Source organism: Herpailurus yagouaroundi, unplaced genomic scaffold (assembly GCF_014898765.1).
Source record: "Herpailurus yagouaroundi ecotype Mexico unplaced genomic scaffold, PumYag 203, whole genome shotgun sequence".
Lineage (NCBI taxonomy): Eukaryota > Metazoa > Chordata > Mammalia > Carnivora > Felidae > Herpailurus > Herpailurus yagouaroundi.
Window position 1 is genome coordinate 6,246,594 of NW_024412434.1, and position 19,902 is coordinate 6,266,495.

The 19,902-nt window shown below is 50.8% G+C and overlaps 1 long non-coding RNA gene across 1 annotated transcript; it reads left to right on the forward strand.

Moving 5' to 3' along the window:
* The first annotated feature begins 7,850 nt into the window (after nt 1-7,850).
* LOC121014656 (uncharacterized) lies at nt 7,851-18,650 on the forward strand. The gene is made up of 5 exons (XR_005783337.1): nt 7,851-8,035; nt 10,754-10,895; nt 11,215-11,428; nt 14,692-14,801; nt 18,541-18,650. It is a non-coding gene; the product is annotated as an uncharacterized LOC121014656 (long non-coding RNA).
* Nucleotides 18,651-19,902: the final 1,252 nt, after the last annotated feature.

The following is a 19,902-nucleotide window of genomic DNA, read 5'->3' on the forward strand; positions in this document are numbered from 1 at the left end:
GGGATTATGTCCTCTCCCCGCGAGTGGACCACTTTGTCCACTAGAAGATGGCAGAGGTGATGTTATAGCAGTTTCCAAGGCCAAGCCTTATGAAAATGGCAGCTTCCAGTCTCTAGGAACAATATGGAAGCCTTGAGCTGCCATGTGACACACCTGAGTATCCTGACAGCCATGCTGGAGAGGCCACATGTAAGGACTGTGTTTGACAGCCTCTGTTGAGCCCAGCCTTCCAGCCACCTCCACCAAGGTGCCAGCTATGTGAACAAAGCCATCTTGGTCCCATTGGCCAGCCCACTCACCAGCTGAATATCACCAACTGACCCTATGGAGGGAAAAACATATCGCCGAGCGGGCTCTATCCAGGTTTTAGACCCATAAAATTGGGAAAGACCATAAAAATGATTGTTGTCTTAAGTCACTAAATTGTGGGGTGATTTCTTATGCAGCAATAGATAACTAGAATAAAATTTGGTACCAGGGCACCTGGGTGGCTCAGTCAGTTAAGCGTCCAACTTCGTGGGTTCAAGCCTCGCATCCAGCTTTCTGCTGTCCGTCAGCCTGGAGCCTGCTCTGGGTCCTCTGTCCTGCTACCCCCCTTTCTCTGCCCCTCCTTTTCTCATTCTCTCTCTTTCTCTCTCAAGATAAATAAATAGACTTTTAAAAAAAGAAAAAGAAGGGAATGCAACTTTTGATATCAGAGTCCTTAGTTTGAGCCCCAGGTTGAGTGTAAAGATTACTAAAAAAAAAAAAAAAAAAAAAAATGGTATCTAAAATTGGGTTGCTGCCATAACAAAAAGCTAACACATGGCCTCGGCTTTGGGATGAGACACTGGGCAAAATCTGGGAGGACCTTGAGAGGATTGTTAATAAAAGCTGGAAGGACTTCAGAGAGACCTTTGTGAGAGCTTGGAGGGCAGTGAGGAACATGATATCGGAGGCTGCACAGGAAGCTTGGCAACATTGTCGCCTGTGGTCACATAGAAAATGGAAAGGATACCCAATGGACTGCAAGGGTCTGGCTGAGGAGTCACCAGGCAGAAGATGGAACATGCTACCACCAGCTTCTTCTAGCTGCCTAGGAGAAACTACAGGAAGAGAGGGGTGGGCTAGGGGCGGTTCTATCAAGGTGCAGAGCAGAGCTCAGAGGACAGAGAAAGGGACCAGAACATCCTGAGGTGTTTCCATTGTCTCTCACCTAAAGTGTCTCATGAAGACATTCCTCATGAAGAAATAGCTTCAGGACGGACCAAATCCGGGGCACCCTCTGTAGAGTGTGGCCTCAGGGTGACAATCCCAAGGTAGCTGTAAGACTTTTGAAAGACTTTAGAAAGATGGGGCGCCTGGGTGGCTCAGTGAGTTAGGCGTCAGACTCTTGATTTCAGCTCAGGCCGTGATCTCGTGGTTGGTGGGATACAGCCCTGCATAGGGCTCTGTGCTGACAGCACAGGGCCTGCTTCGGATTCTCGCTCTGCCCCTCCCCTGCTCACGCACGCTCTTTCTCTTGCCCTCTCTCTCAAAATAAAGAAATAAACTAAAAAAAAAAAAAAAAAAAAGAAAAAGAAAAAAGAAGAAGAAGAAGAAGACTTAGAAAGACTTCAGGATATTCCTAGTGGGGTTCTAGGAGTCTTAAAGTCTTGCCTTGTAGTCTTTCTCAGTCAGACAAGGGGGATTTGAGGAGCGTTAAGGGCATTGTCCAGAACAGCTCCAGACGAAGAGCCGCTGGGAGTCACTCCCTGGGAGCAGGTCTTGGCTGTCGCCAGGGCACTGGAGGCGTGAGCCTGGCTGGATTTTCAAATCGCTGTGGGCCAACCGCCAACACAGGCTTCCCTCCTCTCCGCTTTTGGAGGGGGAGTGTTAAATGGGGCTTTCCTGTCCCGACATCAGCATCTTTTGTTGCGTGTGTGGGAGTCATGGCATTCTTTCTTAAGTTCGGTCTTCAGAACGAGGGGTGCCAGCCTCGAGGAGCTTTTCCTGAAGAAGCACGCGGGTGGACCTGCCTCAGATAATGTGGTATATGGGCCCTTGAGCCTGAGCCTGAAGCGGGAGGAGACTTTCGGGGCCCCTGGAATTTTGCGTGCGGAGCAAATGCGAGTAATTCGTGCCGGATGAACTGGAGCGCACGTTCTCTGATGCTTGCCCACCACACTCTGGGCTTGGAGCACAAACCAGCTGGAGTTGAGGGCTTTTCGTTTGAGGCAACTCTGCAGTCTAGTTTAAATTCAAATGAACACATCATAGGTTAATAATCCTCGGGGTCTACAAATAGCCTGTCAGCACTTCGGTTCTGGAAAACCCAAGCTGGGCTCCAAGGGATGATGATAAATTGACAACACCGTGTGGAGGGAAGCGGTTGAGGGGGAGGACAAACAGAAGAGCGCCCGGATCTGGGCCCGCCTGCACCTTCCCAGTGTTCCATGAGGCTTCCGAGGGTGCCCCTGGGTGGGAAAAGTGATACAGTCTAATGGACTAATGGACTGTGGCACTTGTGGAAGGTCACACACGGAAGGGCAGGGTCAACGGTTTAGGAACTGCACTCGGTCAGCAGGGAGCCGAGGGGCGCACGGTGGGATGCAGGCTGACACAAGCTGTGAGGAATGATCTAGAAAAAGTGCATTTTCCAGCCCTCTGTGGGGGTGCCCCTGAGCTCTTTCCTAAGGGGAGTCACAGTCCAAGGGACAGGGAAAGCGGGACATGCGGGTGACCCCAGGGACAGGGAGGCCCTCTCACCAACCCCCAGGGAAACAGCTTCCCTCCATCTGCCCGCTCCCCGTTTTTCTTGTAGCTCCGTGACTGCATCCAATTCTGTCTGCTCAGCTGTTCTTTTGAAGGCGCCTTTGCCTCTGTCTCCCAAGAAGCAGTTTAGAAATGAAGATTAAACGAAGACTCAAGGTCAGGGCCCCTGTGAATTTCACCGTGGAGCAGGACACGTGTGTGCAGGAGAGAGTCTACCCCCGCCCCCCGCCCGCCGTGCTTCTTTGATTCCATCTCCCCAGTTCCCTTTCCCTGCTCTACATTGGTCAGAAACTTTAAGTGACTGCGTTAAATGGATTACAGGGCGCACCGTCATAATTGCCTCGAGTTAATAAAAAAGTTTTCCTGCTCTTCTGCAGGTTAGTCATTACAGAGAAAGGAAAGTGAAGTGTGCCAATTTAAGAGCCCGGAACTAAGTTTGGGGACAAAAGCTGGGGCCGTCAAGCACCCAGTCGCTGGCCAAAGCTGCCTTCCTCTTGTAGAAACGTTGACAGCAGCGAACGTCGAGGCAGAGAGCTGTCCCTGTTACTGGGAGGGCTGGGGGCGCAGGAGTCCCGTCCTTACTTTCTCTTCCTAAGTTTTTCCTAAATGAGCGAACGCCCTGCTATAGAAATGTCAAGCATTTTCCAAATGACGTTCCAGGTAGAGCCAGTCCACTAGCCTTTCTGAGAAAGCACTTAAAACCAACTTCAGGAGCAGATGTCAGCATTTTGGACCCTCCTGACGCCATTAAAGGTGCAGGTGGTGGCTGGCACGGGTGAGCGGACGGCCAGGAGGCAACACGCTCACCATCCCCTGGAACAACCATCAGGGCGATGAAAGAAGGCTGGAAAATGGGCCCTACCTTTGAACACACGTATTTTTATTCCAGCTTGGGGGTGTATTCCCATCATAAGAGGAAACAAATGACCCGGCAGGCTGCTCGTGGCTCCTGGTGTTGGGACTGCACCGGAGAGCCTGCTCGCCCTCGGGTCGGCCTCGCCGACCTTCCAGATGGCGCCCGGGGACCCCGCCCGGACCACTCTCCGGGAGCAGCGCTGCATGGGTCCCCCGGGTTTGGAGCGGGGCCAGCGCCCTGCCCACCGGCGTCTCTGCACACTCTCCCCGTGCTGCCTCAGTGAGCTGTCCCGTCCGTCCCACGCCACGGTGGCAGACGTGTCCGGCCCGGAGCTACGGCCTAAACTACAGCTCTCGTTTCAGGAAGCAGCGTGGCCTCTGGCCTAATTGTAGGGGTGGGAGCACAGAGGCGGCCACGGGCCTTTCCTTTGCCAACAAAAAGGCTGAAGTTCGGTCCTCCCAGGTTTCATTTCAAAGACAGCTAAAAACCCCCTCATTTCGCCTAAGTGCTGCCTTCACAGAGTGAAAATGGAGACTTTTATTTGTCTCTGCCCACTGCTTTCTGCACCCCACCTGCTTCTGAGGTGGTCTAATGGGTAAATTACTCATGTCCTGCTAATCAGTTCCAGGGCCTGTGACAGGAAAGTGAAGGAGGCCAGTTACCACAAGGGCTCCTCCTAGGGGCTGTGAACCCAGCGGGCTGTCTGCTAGATGCCAGTTAGGCCCCGGGCTCCAGCTGAGAGCTCTGATGTGGGTTCGGTTGGGGCTCATTTGGATGAGAATTCCAAAATAGCTTCCTACTCAGGCCTTTTGAACTGGCCGTCAGGGTCTGACCTGGGGTGGGAGGAAGCTGTTCCTGCCCCTCCCCCACACCCCATCAGTTCCCTGTGGGCACGGCAGGGCCACAGGGCCTTATGTGACTCAGCTGGACTCTATATTTTTTATTTTTTAATTTGAGAGAGAGAGAGAGAGAGAGAGAGCATGTGAGCAGGGGAGAGGGGCAGAGGGGCAGAGGGGCAGAGGGAGAGAATCTCAAGCAGGCTACATGCTCAGGGCAGAGCCCGACACGGGGCTCGATCCCACAACCCCTGGGATCGCGACCTGAGCCAAAATCAAGAGTTGGATGCTCAACCCACTGAGCCACCCAGGCACCCGTCAGCTGAACCATATTTTTAAAGGAGTATTTGATCTATTAAAATTAGGAAATTACAAGACCCAGTCTTTCTTAAGCTTGTAAGTTCAGCTTCCAGTAAGTCTAGCATTCATTTTGAACTTGCAATGTTTGATCCCATTTTGAGGCGTCATCTTCCCCAGCTGGTGCACTTCAAAGCTTGGAAGGCTCTGTGGTTCTTCCATAACAGTCTTAGATTTCCCTGCAGTTCGGTCCAGCCAGTCTTCCTCTGTCCCCCTTTCCGTCCCAAGGCCCCACCGTCTTAGGGGAAAATATGACTTGGGAAATAGTGTTCAAATGTGAAGTTTCCTCAAATGTAAACATTGGAGACTTCGTGCCCAGTGGACTCCATTTTGCCACATGTGCTTTGACTATGCAGCGTATGAAGGTAGCATCTGGAGCAAGCTGCCTCTTAACCACGCAGACCAGAACATTTCAGGAAGAGCCCCTCTCTCTGCACCCCTCCTACTTCTACCTGGAGGGCCGGGTCAGAGCACACACGCGTCTGGGTGGGCAGCTAGCAGTTCCCACCTTCCCGGCAGGAGCCGGGGGCCCGTCTGGAGCTGGGCGCCCCTGCCTCTGTGCCTCCCTGGGCCAGCCTCCGTCTTCAGCTGCTCTGGTCTCATCCCAAGCCTGGGAGTGACCTGAGGCCACTCACTCACCTGGGGCACCACCTCATCCCACCTTAGTCACTTACTGCCGAACCTCACCCCCAGACCCCAACTCACACCTGTTATCCAGTGAACAAATATTGTCGGCACGTAGCTAATCTTTTAGGATTTCTCCAATGACATATTACGTATTTTGTAAGACCGGTTTTTGTATTAATGGATCCTACCGTGAGAGGTGATCTTTTAGGTATGCCTTGGAAGAGAAATTCGTTACTGGAAAATCAGGGAAACTTCAAACGACACACACACACCCCCCACAGACTTTTACAATAATAGATTTTTAGAGTGGCCCGGTCGGTTAACTGTCCGACTTCTGCTCAGGTCACCATCTCACGGTTTGTGGGTTCGAGCCCCGTGTTAGTCTCCATGCCAGCTCAGAGCCTGGAACCTGCTTTGGATTCTGTGTCTCCCTCTCTCCCTCTCTCTCTCTCTGCCCCTCCCCTGCTCCTGCTCTCTCAAAAATAAATAAATGTTTAAAGAAAAAAATTTTTTTAAAGAATACATTTTTAACAAAGGACGTCTTTGGAGAGTTTTAAACGAGCCCCCTCCTGGTGCTGTCCCTGGACTATACGCAGTGGTCGTTAACAACAATCTGGGGACTTGAGTTACCAGTTACAGGCATTCTGGGTGTAGCCGACCATTTACGGGCCTGAGCCATTCTAACAGCACCCGGTTGGTGTTGAGCAGCCTCAGCTCGGCTTGTTGAAAACCAGTAGTTGTGTAACACCCTGACTAGGTAATTTGAAAGTTGCCCTTTGGGATGCATATATTTTAATTTCAAGACCTGAATTCATGAGCAAGGCTATTCAACGAAGAACAGGCGTGGGGAATTGCGCAGAGCTCAAGAAAATGTCCACCAGGCCAACTACACCAGCTCTGGACCTTTAACAGCTCTCGGGCCGGGTATGTCCTGCCTGTAAGAAAGTGCGTATCGTTCCACTGTTTGCTTTGCATGTGTTTCAGGGAGTAGGGATTTCTGCTTTTACTCCGGTTGATTTATTTTTCTTTGCCTTGGTAATTGTTGAAAAACAAAATAAAACCTCCGGTGGGCCTTTTGGAACTTCTGGAAAAGTCCGTCTGCTGAGGATGGCTGAATCCGAGAATTGTGGAGGGCAGTTTTCTTTTCTGGGTGTGTCTGGGTGTGCAGGGGGCTCCCCGGGACGGCCCGAGGGAGTAGGGGCTATGCCTAGGCAGTCAGCAAACCACACCAAATCAGGCCGGGTTCATGTTGGCTGGAGGCACCAGAAAACCTTGCTGATGGCACCAGGAAGGACGGCTGTACCATAACGGGAACAGGATTCTCCTCCTCCCTCTAATTGTGAAAAAGGAAAAAAAAAGGTGGTCAAAAAAGAAAGAAAAAAAGAAAAAAGGTCATCCAAAAAAAAAAAAGTTTACAATGTCTTAATACAAGAATCCTTTTAACCCAGAGCTACTATCTTATGCTCTGAGGGCCACTTTGAGGCCGTTTCCAATTGTAACCCCACTTTGGGGGGGGGATTTACAGAAGGGAGGGTAGACATTCTGTTCCAGGTTCAGTGTCCTGCAGGCCTCAGGAGGGTCACGCTTCCTTGGGTGGGCAGCTGGTGTTCCTAAAAACGAGAGAGGAAGTCTGTGGAGTCCATTTGTTCAGGGTAGAAACTGCCACTGCTAATTCCCTCTCCAGTTCACTGCCAACGTGTCCTTGGCACCTGGGCGGTCCCCTTCCTCAGTGACCATCTCCGTCAGACACTGACTAGGTGACAGGGTGCCTTCCGAAGCCTGCCTCACCTGTCGTCCTTGCTCCCTGTGCTGGGTCAGGGTTCACATAGGAACCTGCGTCGTCTGGGGTCTATGTCACATCTTGCTACGCGACCGTGTCCTGCCCATCTTCGCCTTCTGACCCCAACTCCCCAGCCTTGTGAGGCTCAGCCTGGCTCTTCCGCAAGAGAATAGCAAACGTGTGCAGAATCGTTTACTCTTTTTTATTGATGGTGTTTATTTACACCCACCTTCTAGAAAGCACTTCAGGTGACTCAGAAGATATGTACAATTACAGCTAGATGGGATACATGATTTGCTGGCTAGATGAATTTCAGTTCTTTCCAGCTCTGAGAATCTAAGAGTTGACACATAGGAGATCCCTTCCATGTACAAGTATACACATAAAATGGTCCTGAAATACACACAAAAACAAATCCTGAGGGGCGCCCGGGTGGTTCAGTCAGCTGAGCGTCCGGCTTCGGCTCAGGTCACCATCTCGTGGTTCATGAGTTCAAGCCCCACGTCGGGCTCTCTGCTGTCAGTGCAGAGCCTGCCTCAGATCCTCTGTCCACCCCACCCCTGCCCCCCGCCGCCCCTTCCCTGCTCATGAGTGTGTGTGTGTGTGTTCTCTCTCTCAAAAATAAGAGACATTTAAAAAAAATAAGTAAAATAAAAAGACGTCCCGAGTCTAAAAAGAAGACCCACCACCTGGTGCCTCTCATTTGGTTATGTGGTGACTGAGTGTTTTCCAGTTTCATACGTACAAGTCTATTTTACTCACCGCAGTAAACGGCACTTGGAGAGAGGTATGGTCAGCTACCTCTGTGTCCACCAAAGGGCATACTAAAGCTTGGACCCGCAGGAGGTATGTAAGAGAACCTCTGGCCTGATTGCAGCCCAGCCCTGGAGATAGTTGTTCATAAAGTCTACGGCAAATGATATGACATTCCCATGACTTACCCCTATGACGGGGGCCAGTTGCTACCTGCCCTTAAGTCTTTTTAAATGTTTGTAGCATTTAATGGAATATCCAGTTTTGGGATTTCAAGCACAGAAACGGGCTCTGGTGAGTTTCTACAGGAAAGGAATTTCATTTCAATCCCTTTTTAAAAGACAGGAGGTAGCTTGCAGAATGTGTGGACATCTGTGGACTCTGGAAAGGGCAGCAAACAAGGAAGGAGGGTGGGTAGCAAGGTGACCATACGGGGACCTGGTCCCACTGCAGCTGCTGACTTACCACCCAGCGGGTCCTTGTCCTGGCCACCCTGGAGTCACGAAACTGCCACTGCCGTGGCAATTTCTCAGTGGCCTCAGCCTCTGTGCCTCAGTCTCTCAAGAATTAAGCCCTGGATTTCAGCCCATGCCTTGAGAGACAAAACTAATGATTTGACTTTGTTTTCCTCTCTGACTGTCCAGTTCCATTATCGGCAGCCACCCTGCCCTATAACTCTTGCATCCTTCATGCCCTGAACACCATTCTGCGACAGACCCAGCCCAGTCCCCCAAGCCCTGCCCTCAGTGGGCACTTCATTTCAGGTGGCTTCAAGTAATAATTTCGCTAGCAATTTTCCCACTGTGGCTCACCATCCTACCTCTGAGCCCTCAGCCAAGCAACGATCTGGTCTCTTCCCCATTTTCCCGGGAGTCGGTTATTGGCAACCTGCTTACAGTTAGCAATGCATCCCCTGCTAGACGGTCAACTCCATGGGGGGAGGACACGAATAAGGATTTCAATCGTGCTCTGCATCACAGAGCTATGCTTAGGAAATTCTTCACTGGGATTCTAAAGTCTTCCATGTAGAGCCAAGATCAGCCATTAAAGAACTGTTTATGTTTTTTCAGCATCATAGGGGATCCATTGAAGGCCAGAGAGTAACCAACCTCTGGTTGTAATCCTCTGGTCCATTACTGTTTCAAGTCAGTTTTGGAGTGATGGGTGGGTTTGATTACCTGGATCCACCCAAGTTAACTTAAAGTGGGGGCCCCAGATCAGGGGATTCTTCTTGCTTTCCTCCTCAGAGAGGTGGATTCAGGTGGAAACCCTTAGACCTTCATGCTGAGCTATGGCCTCCGAGGGACCAGTTGAGACCTTCGAGAGACTCAGTTCTGTGAACATTTGAAACAGCGATGATCTGAAGGGCACTGCATAGAGATTTTTTATAGACGCATGACGGACTTAAGTTTTTTGTTGAGTGATTATTTACGAGGCATTGCTTAGAAATTGTTCAAACAGGGGCGCCTGGGTGGCGCAGTCGGTTAAGCGTCCGACTTCAGCCAGGTCACGATCTCGCGGTCCGTGAGTTCGAGCCCCGCGTCGGGCTCTGGGCTGATGGCTCGGAGCCTGGAGCCTGTTTCTGATTCTGTGTCTCCCTCTCTCTCTGCCCCTCGCCCGTTCATGCTCTGTCTCTCTCTGTCCCAAAAATAAATAAACATTGAAAAAAAAATTTAAAAAAAAAAAAAGAAAAAAAGAAATTGTTCAAACAAAATTCCCTCAGCTCTGAGCACCCATTTGTCTATGGACTAACATTACAAATAGTGTTTGCTGGATTCATTGGTGTCCAACCCTCTTATTTCTGGGGACACCGGTGCTCCGAATACTAGCCGAGGGGAAGCTATTATGTGTTCCCGCATCTTGGAGAAAGCTGCTTATTAGTAAAATGCATCACTGCCAAGTTTAGGCACTCTTACAAAGATCCGACCTGAAAGGGGCCTTCAGATCCTCACTTCAACTTCTTAATCTAAGGAGAGAAACAGGGTGTACTTAAGGCCCACACTGCCTGGAACTCTCATCTGCCCCCTCCTTTTAGAAACTCCAAGACTCTTGGTGCTGGCTCTGGCTAAGGAGGCCGAGGAGTTAATGACACGAACCTGAAGCCTAGACGGTTCTCAGCACTTCCTAATGCTCCGTGGTTTCTTCTCTTCTGACATGGTGTTTGCTTTCCAGATTACTTGCTTCCATAATGCGCTAATGCTGCCTGGTTTTGAGGAGCCGCACAGGCTCTTAGGACATGGTGGGGCCTCCTGGTGCAGAGCCTGCATCTGGCTGTGGCCCACCTGTTCTCCCGCCTGTTTCCCGGATGCCCCACTCACAAGGGGAGGGGTTCTTCTCTGCCCCCCCCCCCCCCCCCAGGGGGCGGGAGGCAGCCAGCGGGCCAGAAGCTGCACAGCTGGGACTCATTCAGGGCAAGCCTGGGGTGGGCAGGCCCAGCCCAGAGTGGAACCACGTTCTCTGTCAAGTGCCGGCCAAACCCATCTGCCCCACACCTTCTTCACACGAACTGTTCTCCTGGTTTCTTTGGAAAGTAATTTTACACCAGCCCATCCAAGCTGAGGCAAGGAGTTGAAAGTTTAGCACAGGCCCATGGGGAAACAGGAACAAAAATGAAACGGCCCAAGATACTCTCCTTTTTACCCATTCCAACACTGATTGCATGGCCTCCGGCCGTGCCTCAGAGCACACAGTAGAACAGCTGGAATTGATCAGTGGGCCCCATATTAACCCATTGGTTCCAGGAGGTGGGATTTCCTGAACCCAAAGCACTAATTTTTGCACGTTTTTTGGTCTTTCCTTTCTGACTTTTAGGGAAGCAGGGAGCGTGTGTGGGCAAACAGGCCAAACGGAGCGGCAGCACACTGTTCCTCCATTAGCTTCACGCAGCAAACTGAGAAGCCCAGAGAGAAAGGAAAACACATTCTGGACGGCCTTTGTTTATTGTTCCTCGCAGGTATGCTGAGGTCTCCATGTTCCGGCCCAACTTGCCTGTAGCCTCTGGAAAATAAGACCCGAAATAACACTGACGCCCCCTCCCCCATCGCCCCTCCCTGAGCCGGTTAAATAGGCGTGAGAATGCTGGACCGGAGGAGGGGTGCTGGCAGTCTCCGAGCCAAGTCTCCCCTTCAGCGAGACCCCCGAGGAAGAGTCACGAGAGGCGGCGGTGCATGCACGGGTGGCAGGGCGCCAGAAAAAAAAAACACCCGAAAACAGTAGGCAGCTTCTCACAGGCTTTCGCGATTGGCTCAACTTTCGTCTTGTCCCCTCTTCAGAGCAGCTCGGAGCTTACCCAGAGGAGCCTGCTGGGAGTGAGATCGTCAGCAGACCTTAAGCTTCAGCGAGGTGGAAGGCAATCCCCATGGCGACCACTCAGTCGGCGTCACCCCGGGCTGCGCAGGTGCAGCACCTGTAGTAGGCGTGGCCACATGAGCCCGTGAGTAAGGACCCTTTATCCAGTGCCAGCCACCGGATAGGAGCCAGGCCATGGTAGGTCCTGCTGCCTGCTTAAGCTCTTCTGCATCTCGTGCTGCTGCATGAATTTCCCTGCAAAGATCACCATGTGGTACGTACATGTGGGTCCACGGTCAGGTGACCGCTGGGTAAACAGCGCTGGCATTTTCCCATGAGCTGCAAAAGTTCAGAGCTCGCAGCGGAATCTGCACATGCCTGGCATGCGTTTGCCCTCCTCTGTGGCCCCTTTCCCAAACACCCCGACTCCCCCCCGCTAGATCCCTGCCTCGGGCCGGCAGATCAGAGGCCTCCGTTTTCAGTAAGCACGTCGACTGGGTGGGACTGCCCATAGACCCTCCAAACGTCCCTCTAAGGCCCAGGGGAACGGGGTGAGGTGCCCAGGATTTCAGAGAACACATCCTGGCCTTGCGGAGCAGGAGGGAAGGGGGCATTCTCTCACAATGCGTGGGGCCTTTCCTAAACTGCGACCTGCGGTCTTAGGGTTTCATTACCCACATGTGCGGGAGGGCTCTCTGGAGACCAAGACTGAGGTGACAGGAGGGTACCCCCATCTTGGGGCTGCAGGCAGGGAGGAGGAGGGAAGGAGGGCAACCTCCCAGCCAGCAGGGAGAGGCCAACGGAAGAGTGCAGACAATAGCAGGTGGGCGGGCATTGCCAGTGGGCCCACAACAGAGGCCTCAAGGATGTTCTGAACGCTGTGATGTGAGGGACCCAGGAACCAGTGCCTGGCTGCTCTCCATTCTAGAAGTACTGGTTTTGTTCGTCAGAGCTGGGGGGGGGGGGTCTCCTGTCCTGTGAAGTGCCAATTCCCCCAGGAAGGGTGTGCTATCAAGAGTTTACAGACCAGCTTCCCGTAGGACAAGGGCTCTCGGGGTTGCTGACAAGCAGGAGGAAAGAAAGGAGAAAGACGGAGAGTGGTGCCTAGTTTATCTCCTTTGCAATTATGCCCTGGCGGCCTGGACAAGTGGTGAAACAGTCTCTTGAAAAGTAATTAAGAAAGGCATGCAAAAATAGCTAATAGTTTTTCCCTTAGACCTGACTTTCATTTACCTACAAGCACCCTCAAAAAAAAAAAAAAAAAAAAACAGCCCAGATTTGTTTAAAAGAACTGGATGGTCTATAAGGAGGTGGCCACGCAGGTGGGAGAAGAGCGGCTCGGGCAGGTGTGGAAATGAGATAGAGGAGACGTGGCCACGTGGCCGCAGCAGGGCGGGGAGCCACCTGGAAGGGAGGCCTGGCGGCTGTGGAGGGGGCGGCCAGGAAGGCGGAGGGCCGGCCCAACCTACAGCACGCGCCCAGCCCCATTCCCGGGCTCAGCGGGTTGCAGGGAAAGCCTGGGGCGCAGCTCCGGGAGCGCTCTGATCGTTAATAGAAAGGAAAGGTAGAGAATATTGAATTTCTGATTAGGCCTGCTGCCTGATGCTCATCGGCTCAGCTCTGAGTCCTCATGGGCCACGGATCGTTTTTATGACTGGTGAATAAATGATTATTATCTCCATAATATCCCCAGCACAAGGGCCCAGCCGGCAGCGGCTCCAGCGCCATCCCTCAGGGGGTGGGGAAGAGCTGGGCACAGCAGCCGTTTTCTGCTCCACGGTGGCTCTGGGACTTTCCAGTAAAGCCACACCTGAGAAGGTCGTGAGTGCAGACAGCCAGGGCCTCGTGCCCCTCCTGGCCTAGCTGGGAAGGGGCAGGGAGAGGGGTGTGTCGGTGTCCCGGCGGCCTGTAACTGGCACAGTCCCTCTCCACGCCATCACGGCTCTGCCCACGACCCGCATACCCACTGAGGAGGGTGCAGGCTCCCCGCCCCATCTGAGAGGAGGGAACAGAACCCCTGTCTGAATCGCCCATTTCTCCAGCAGACACCAGGCCCTGCTGCCCGCGGGTGTCCAGCCTGTGAGGTGCAGAGGCAGGGCCTCGTCTGAGCTGAGTTGGAGTGATAAGGGGCCGCTTTACTGTTTGTTTGGTAAGCGGATGGGCAAGCACCTTCCTAAATGTGAGCCTGCCACAGCATTTTCTTGTCCTACTGTCCCTCTGGGCACCATCTCTAGACCCAAGGGCAGCGGAAGCCGCAGGCTGCCTGCCGGGGCCAGATAATGCAGGCACAGTGCTGCAGTCACATTTAATTTTCTTAAGCTGTCACATCTCAGCCTTTGGAAGACACCACTCCCTGGAGAAGGGATCTCAGCCTTGTCTTCATGGTCCCCCTTCTGTGCGCCAAATGGCTCCAGCTCCTAACGTCTGCGATGGGTCATCAATTAGCCCGGTGAAGTCACCAGGGGTGTGTGGGGGGGGTGGGGGGACTGCCAGCCTGCCTGGCAACGGCTCTTGGGATTCTCCACCCTCCCTTCCTCTATATTAAATTTCAGTTTCAGGATCACCAGCGTCCACCCGACACGAAGAGAAGACCCAGGCCGGAGCTTCCAAAGGCCAACAAAAACCCCTGGGCCCTGGCACTGTCTCAGATGCTGGCTCTAAGAAAAAGCAGGGCTTTCTGGTCCCCGTCAGCCTCTTGTGCATGCAGTTTCCTTCCTCTGGTTTTGTAATCTCTGTTAATTGCCAGGCACTTTCCATTGTATGTGACTTCATCGTGGACTCGAGGCTCCGTCAGTTCAGCGAGTGGGGACTGAGCCAAACAGTGTTCTGATCAACTTCACCCTCCAGTGTGTTCTGGGCTCGCTCAGCACAAACAGGCACTGCTTTTCCATGCACGCGGCCAGCTCCCCGGACGAGCCTGAGGCCCCCTCTGCCGGCCGCCGGCCTCCATGGCACCCAGCGACAGGCCCCGCGAGGTGGTGCCCGTCAGGCCATCTGTACCTATGGAAGTAAACTCAGAAAGTTATCAGGCATTTTTTCTTAGCACCCTACAATAGCTGGGAATGGGAACCCATGCCAGAATTTGTCCGGCTGGTCACGGTTCACTTGGTGACCCCCACTCCGCTAAGCTGACTTAACCAACCTTCTGTGTTTGTGTGCCACGTCCACGTACACAGTTGAGATGCGTTCTTGGGAGGCGTTACATACTCTGCATGAAGTGTGGCAGCTCCTCCCGCAGGCGCCCGTGAGCCCTGTTGTGTTAGGTCCGTGTTCCGTCTGCTCCTTCACTCAGACATCTCCCTGAGAGGCCATGTTGAACACAGAGCCCTGCACATAGCAACTACTTCTGAATAAATGTGTCAAGGACTCTTTGAATGACTCAGTGGGTGGTTTGTTGCTATGTGGGAGAAAGGTCTGGTCACTGAGCTACTGAAGAATAAAAAAGGCATGCTTTCTTACAGCTCACTGGGCCAGTCACCGGTGTCTCTCAGAAGTTGCCCCACCTGGTACCTCTCGTGCCGACTACCTGGTACCACTGTCTGAACTCCGAGGGGACAGTTCCCCGGCATTGGTAAGCTGGAAATGCTAAGAGCGTCTTCGTGAACACACATCATGCGGACGGTCTCACAGGTAGACGGAGCTACAGGCACATAAGCACCAAGTCAGGCCACACACAGTAAAAATAGACCAATGACCCAAAGGGTGCGTTTTTTGTTTTGTTTTGTTTTTTTTTCTTGTTGCCTCTCAGGGCGGATTTCCTGAGGAGTAGGAGTGTGAAGCATTTGCCCCAGCCTCAGGAAATCCTGACTCCCCAGATGGCCGTTAGAGCAAACACCTCTGTAACCTTCCCCCTCAGAACCAGGAAGAGGCCTAGTCAAAGACCTTTCGCTGTCTTTGGAAGGCTTGGGGGCGCGGGAGGGACATTGGCTTCTGTGGTCATCAGCTGGTCTTGAGCAGAGTGAGGCTCGTTGCTTCAGCGTGGCCCGGGGTCTGTGCTGGCCATGCAGGTGTCCCACCGCCCCCCCTGGTCCTCAACTGAGGTTTGTATACACCTTTCTCCCATGATGCAGCTCGTTTGTGGTCAGCTGTAACAGGTGGTTGTCAGAACCACTGGTGGAAGCCAGGGAAGGCCCCTCTTTCAGGTCACGGGTGGCTTTGTTGTCCTGTCCCAGACAGGTGTCTTCATGCTAACCTGTGGGCACACTCCTCTAACACCCCACCCCCCAAGGACCGCCCTACTAAGCTTTCTTTCGGCATTAGGTCCAAACTCCTTGACGGTTCCCTGAGGCCTGGGTCCTCTCCCCCATGGGAGGGCCGTGCACAGGGCCTCCCCCACAGTGGCCCCTTCTCCTCCCGGCGCCCCAGGAACTCCCCACACCCCCAGCCTTTGCCTTTTGTTTCCTCAGTGGCCACACCTCCCGTGGTCATCCCTCTGTCTGGTCTTCTCTCCCGCCTGCGGCACCCAGGCCACGTTCCATCTTCTTCGTTCATCTGTCCTCGTCTAATTGGAACCTCACCTCAAACGCCCCCTTTTCTCAACTCCCGTGGTACTTAAGTATCAGGAAGAACTTGCTGGTATTTTTGTCTCTGTGACTCTCTACTAAATCCTTTGAGGAGATGTACTGAGGTGAGAGAGGACGTGTCCCCCATAGACTTTAGCTCTTGAGCTCTGGGCCTGTGTGCTCCTCTTTAACCCTCTGACAAATTACCCCACCTCAGTGGTTCCCAACTGGAGGACGATTTTGCAGTGTCCGGAGACTTTTTTCGTTGTCAGCGGTGGGATGGCGCCCACAGCCTCTGTTGTGCACAGGCTTAACTTCCTACGCTGCACGGGGCAGGCCCTCCAGCAAAGGGTTATCTGACCCCAAATGTCAATAGTGCCAACAAGTGAGACACCCTGCCCAACCTCCAGTCTTCCCACCTGTAAAGGAGGAAGGTTGTGAACTAACCAACTGAAACGATGTGTGTGAAAACATCATCTGTTTTCTAGCTCTTTCTATCTGGCTCTCCACCCCTTACCACGCAGTGTCTCTTTCTGCAAAGTCGGGACAGTGTGAGGATAAGAGCCAACATTGAAGGAACACTTATTATGGATTATCTCACCTGATCTTCCGGGAAACCAACTGTACAGCGACAAGTATGGGCCCTGCTTTCCAGAAGGGAAAACGGATGCCTGCAGCCCGGAGGAGGCCGCCAAGGAAGGGCTCACACCCAGCGGTGCAGCTGGGACTTCTGAGGTTACACTCTAACCATTCGTTGGGTCACCTCGAGATGATCGTAAAAGCATTTGAAACGTAGGACTGTACAAGTGTGATTGTGGTTCTCTCTCTCTCTCTCTCTCTCTCTCTCTCTCTCTCTCTCGTGCTGCCTCCTCCCACAGCACGGTGTCGGGCATGCAGCGGAGACACAATAAATCCTTGCAGATTAATTCAATATGGATTCCTCTGGTGAGTCAGGAGAGGCTGAAAAACTGAGGGATCCTGTGGGGCCTGCAAGCTAAATTACTAGGAACTTGGAGAGTGCAGGGAGCTGGGAAGAGTTTCAGTGGCCCTAGAGGAGCCTGAGACCTTGTGAGTAGGACAGCTCACAGCCCATGCCCGGCCTGACCACCACAGGGACATGCAGGCCCTGTGCACTTTACCAGTGCACCTGTTCAGGCCGCTAGCGAATGGAATCAGTGACCCGGGGCCCAGGGCGGCCTTCTCCCTGGAGGCGGCAGTGCTCTCAACCAAGGTTGAAGACCACAAGCTTACAGGACTGGGCACGACAGTGTGACGTCCACAGCACGACTGTCCCCTGCAGTGATGCCTTGCTCTCCATTGAGAAGGCTTTTAATCTCCGAGGGAGAGGCTACCAGCTGCCTTGTGGGGACACATATAACCATGAGGATGGAAGGCCTAGCCTCAGCTGTACACCGTCTACCAAATCAGAGTTAACTCTTGTCTTCCTGTATTTAATGGCACATGAAGTCATTGTGACTTGCCTGTTGTGACCTGGCCGGCTTTGAGGAACAAAGTTCCTCATCACCATTCCATCACTTCCTCTTTGTTTTTCCATTTTGGAAAGTGCGAGATTAAATTTGTATCTGAAAATCTCTTTCCAAGGTTCTCCTCTGAAAATAATTCTGAGATTAAGAATGGTTCTTCTCGTGCCCTGGGCATTAAAGCCTGTAAGACTAATGACGTTCACAAAATTCTCCGAGCAACGTGCAGGAGGCAACCTAGTCCTTCTGGTAGGAAAAACATCAGTCCAACAAGAAGATGACATATTGCCTGTTCCCCTGTAAATAAAACGGGCCACATCAGTTTCTCTTCTGCCTGTGAATGATGACCAATTTATCAAGTATACACTGAATAATGATTTCCATGGGGACAACCGCTCTTATGATAAAGTGTTACTGCTCCAGCTGCATTATTATAAACAGCATTCAATTTATGGAGTTAGGAAGCAGATGCATTTCTCAGTAATGTGTCACCATTATCTAGAACCAGCCATAAAATCTAGGCTGTCATATATTTTCTGGCTGCAAACTTTAGGCGATTAATATTCCTATAAAAGTCTTGATCACAAGCCCAATTTAGAAATTAGTTGCTCAATATGATGATTAAATTTCGGAGCTGGAACTTGCCGTGGCCAAATGTGAATAGCCAAATGTGACAAATCTTATACAACTTTTCAGACGGAAGGAACTGTTTGAGACATTGGGGATTTTTGGTGAATTTCAAATGAGGCACCTTCACCTTAGGAAAGTGCCACAATCTCGCTCGGCCTTCCAGAGGAAGATGAGTCACTGGTATTTTCCTGCATCAAATACCATGGCTGTTCCCTAGGCCTGACTCAGTGTTATGGAGGTGGCAAATGCACGCCCAGATGGATGCCACACCTTGATGGATGGCGGAATCTCAACACTACTGTCTCCAGGAGGGCTTAGATGGCACCCCCTTCTTTTTCCCCAGCTCAGGAAAGGCATATAAAGCTGCCAGGATCCTAGATGTGAAGTAAGAGACACAAAATCTGGGAGAATAAACGTTGGAATGATACCCGAAAACACGACTCTCTAGAGTATAGAGTCCATATACCAGACCATGAGTGGAAAGAGTGACAAGGGCTTGGGACATTGTCACTGACTAATCAGGTACTTGAAATACACGGGCAAGGCCATGCTTGAAATTGTAATCCATAATATGTCAGCAAAACAGTTTTGTTTTATCATTTAGTTTGCAAAACCTATTTCAGCATTCAGGTCACATTGAACTATGTCATTTGTTCCCTGAGTCATTTCAAAAGAGCTGTCTTTTGTGTATCTGCAGGCTACCCAGGACGGTGATGAATTCCAAAGATGAATTTCACTATATTGAACATGGCCCATTGCATTTAAAATTAAAGAGCTGAGAAGAAACCACCACTCGCTGATGGTAAGTGTCTGGGGAAATGAACACTCATACATACTCCCATGAAGGTGCACACTGTTATGTTATGAAACTTGGGGAAGACAATCTGGTAATAAGTTTAAAAACCTATATCTTTTGACCTGGCCATTTCACTTCCAGGAATTTACCCCAAGGGAAAGAGTTAGTTAAATTTTTTTTTTTTTTTTTTTTTTTTTTTTTTGCCATTGAGTTGTATGAGCTCTTTATATATTTTGGATATTAGCCCCTTACCAAACATACGGTTGGCAAATATTTTCTTCCATTCTGGGTGTTGCCTTTTTGTTTTATTGATAGTTCTTTTGCTATGCAAAAGCTTTTTAGTTTGATGGTCCCATTTGTTTATTTTGGCTTTTGGTGCTCTTGCCTATGGAATCAGATCCAAATTAATATCACGGAGACTGGTATCAAGGAGCTTACTGCCTATGTTTTCTTCTAGGAGTTTTATGGTTTCAAGTCCTACATTCAAGTCTAATCCATGTTGAGTTTATTTTTGTGTATGGTGTAAGAAAGTGGTCCAGTTTCATTCTTTTGCATGTAGCTGTCCAGTTTTCCCAGCACCATTTATTGAAGACATGGTCTGTTCCCCATTGTATAGTCTTTCCTCCCTTATCGTAGATTAATTGATCATTTATGTTTGGGTTTGCTTCTGGCCTCTCTATTCTGTTCTATTGATCCATGTATCTTATCTGTTTTTGTGCAAGTACCATACTGTTTTGATTACTATAGCTTCGTAGTATAGTTTGAAATCAGGGAGCCTGACACCTCCAGCTTTGTTCTTCTTTCTCAAGGTTGCTTTGGCTCTTCAAGTTTTTTGTGGTTCCATGAAAATTTTAATATTTGTTGTGTTTGTGTGAAAATTGCCATTGGTATTTTGATAGGGATTAAATCTTGAATCTGTACATTGTTTTGGGTAGTATGGACATTTTCACAATGTTAATGCTTCCAATCATGAGCATGGAATGTCTTTTCATTTGTTTGTGTCTTCTTTGATTTCTTTCAACAGTGTCTTACAGTTTTCAGAGTATAGGTCTCTCACCTCATTGGTTAAATATATTCCTAGAGATTTTATTCTTTCTGACACAGTGGTGAATGGGATTGTTTTCTTAATTTCTTTTTCTGATAGCTCATTATTAGTGTATAAAAAAGCAACTGGTTTCTGTGTATTATTTTTTTATCCTGCAACTTTGGTGAATTAATTTATCAGTTCTAATGGGGTTTTTGTTTTTGTTTTAGTCTTTAGAG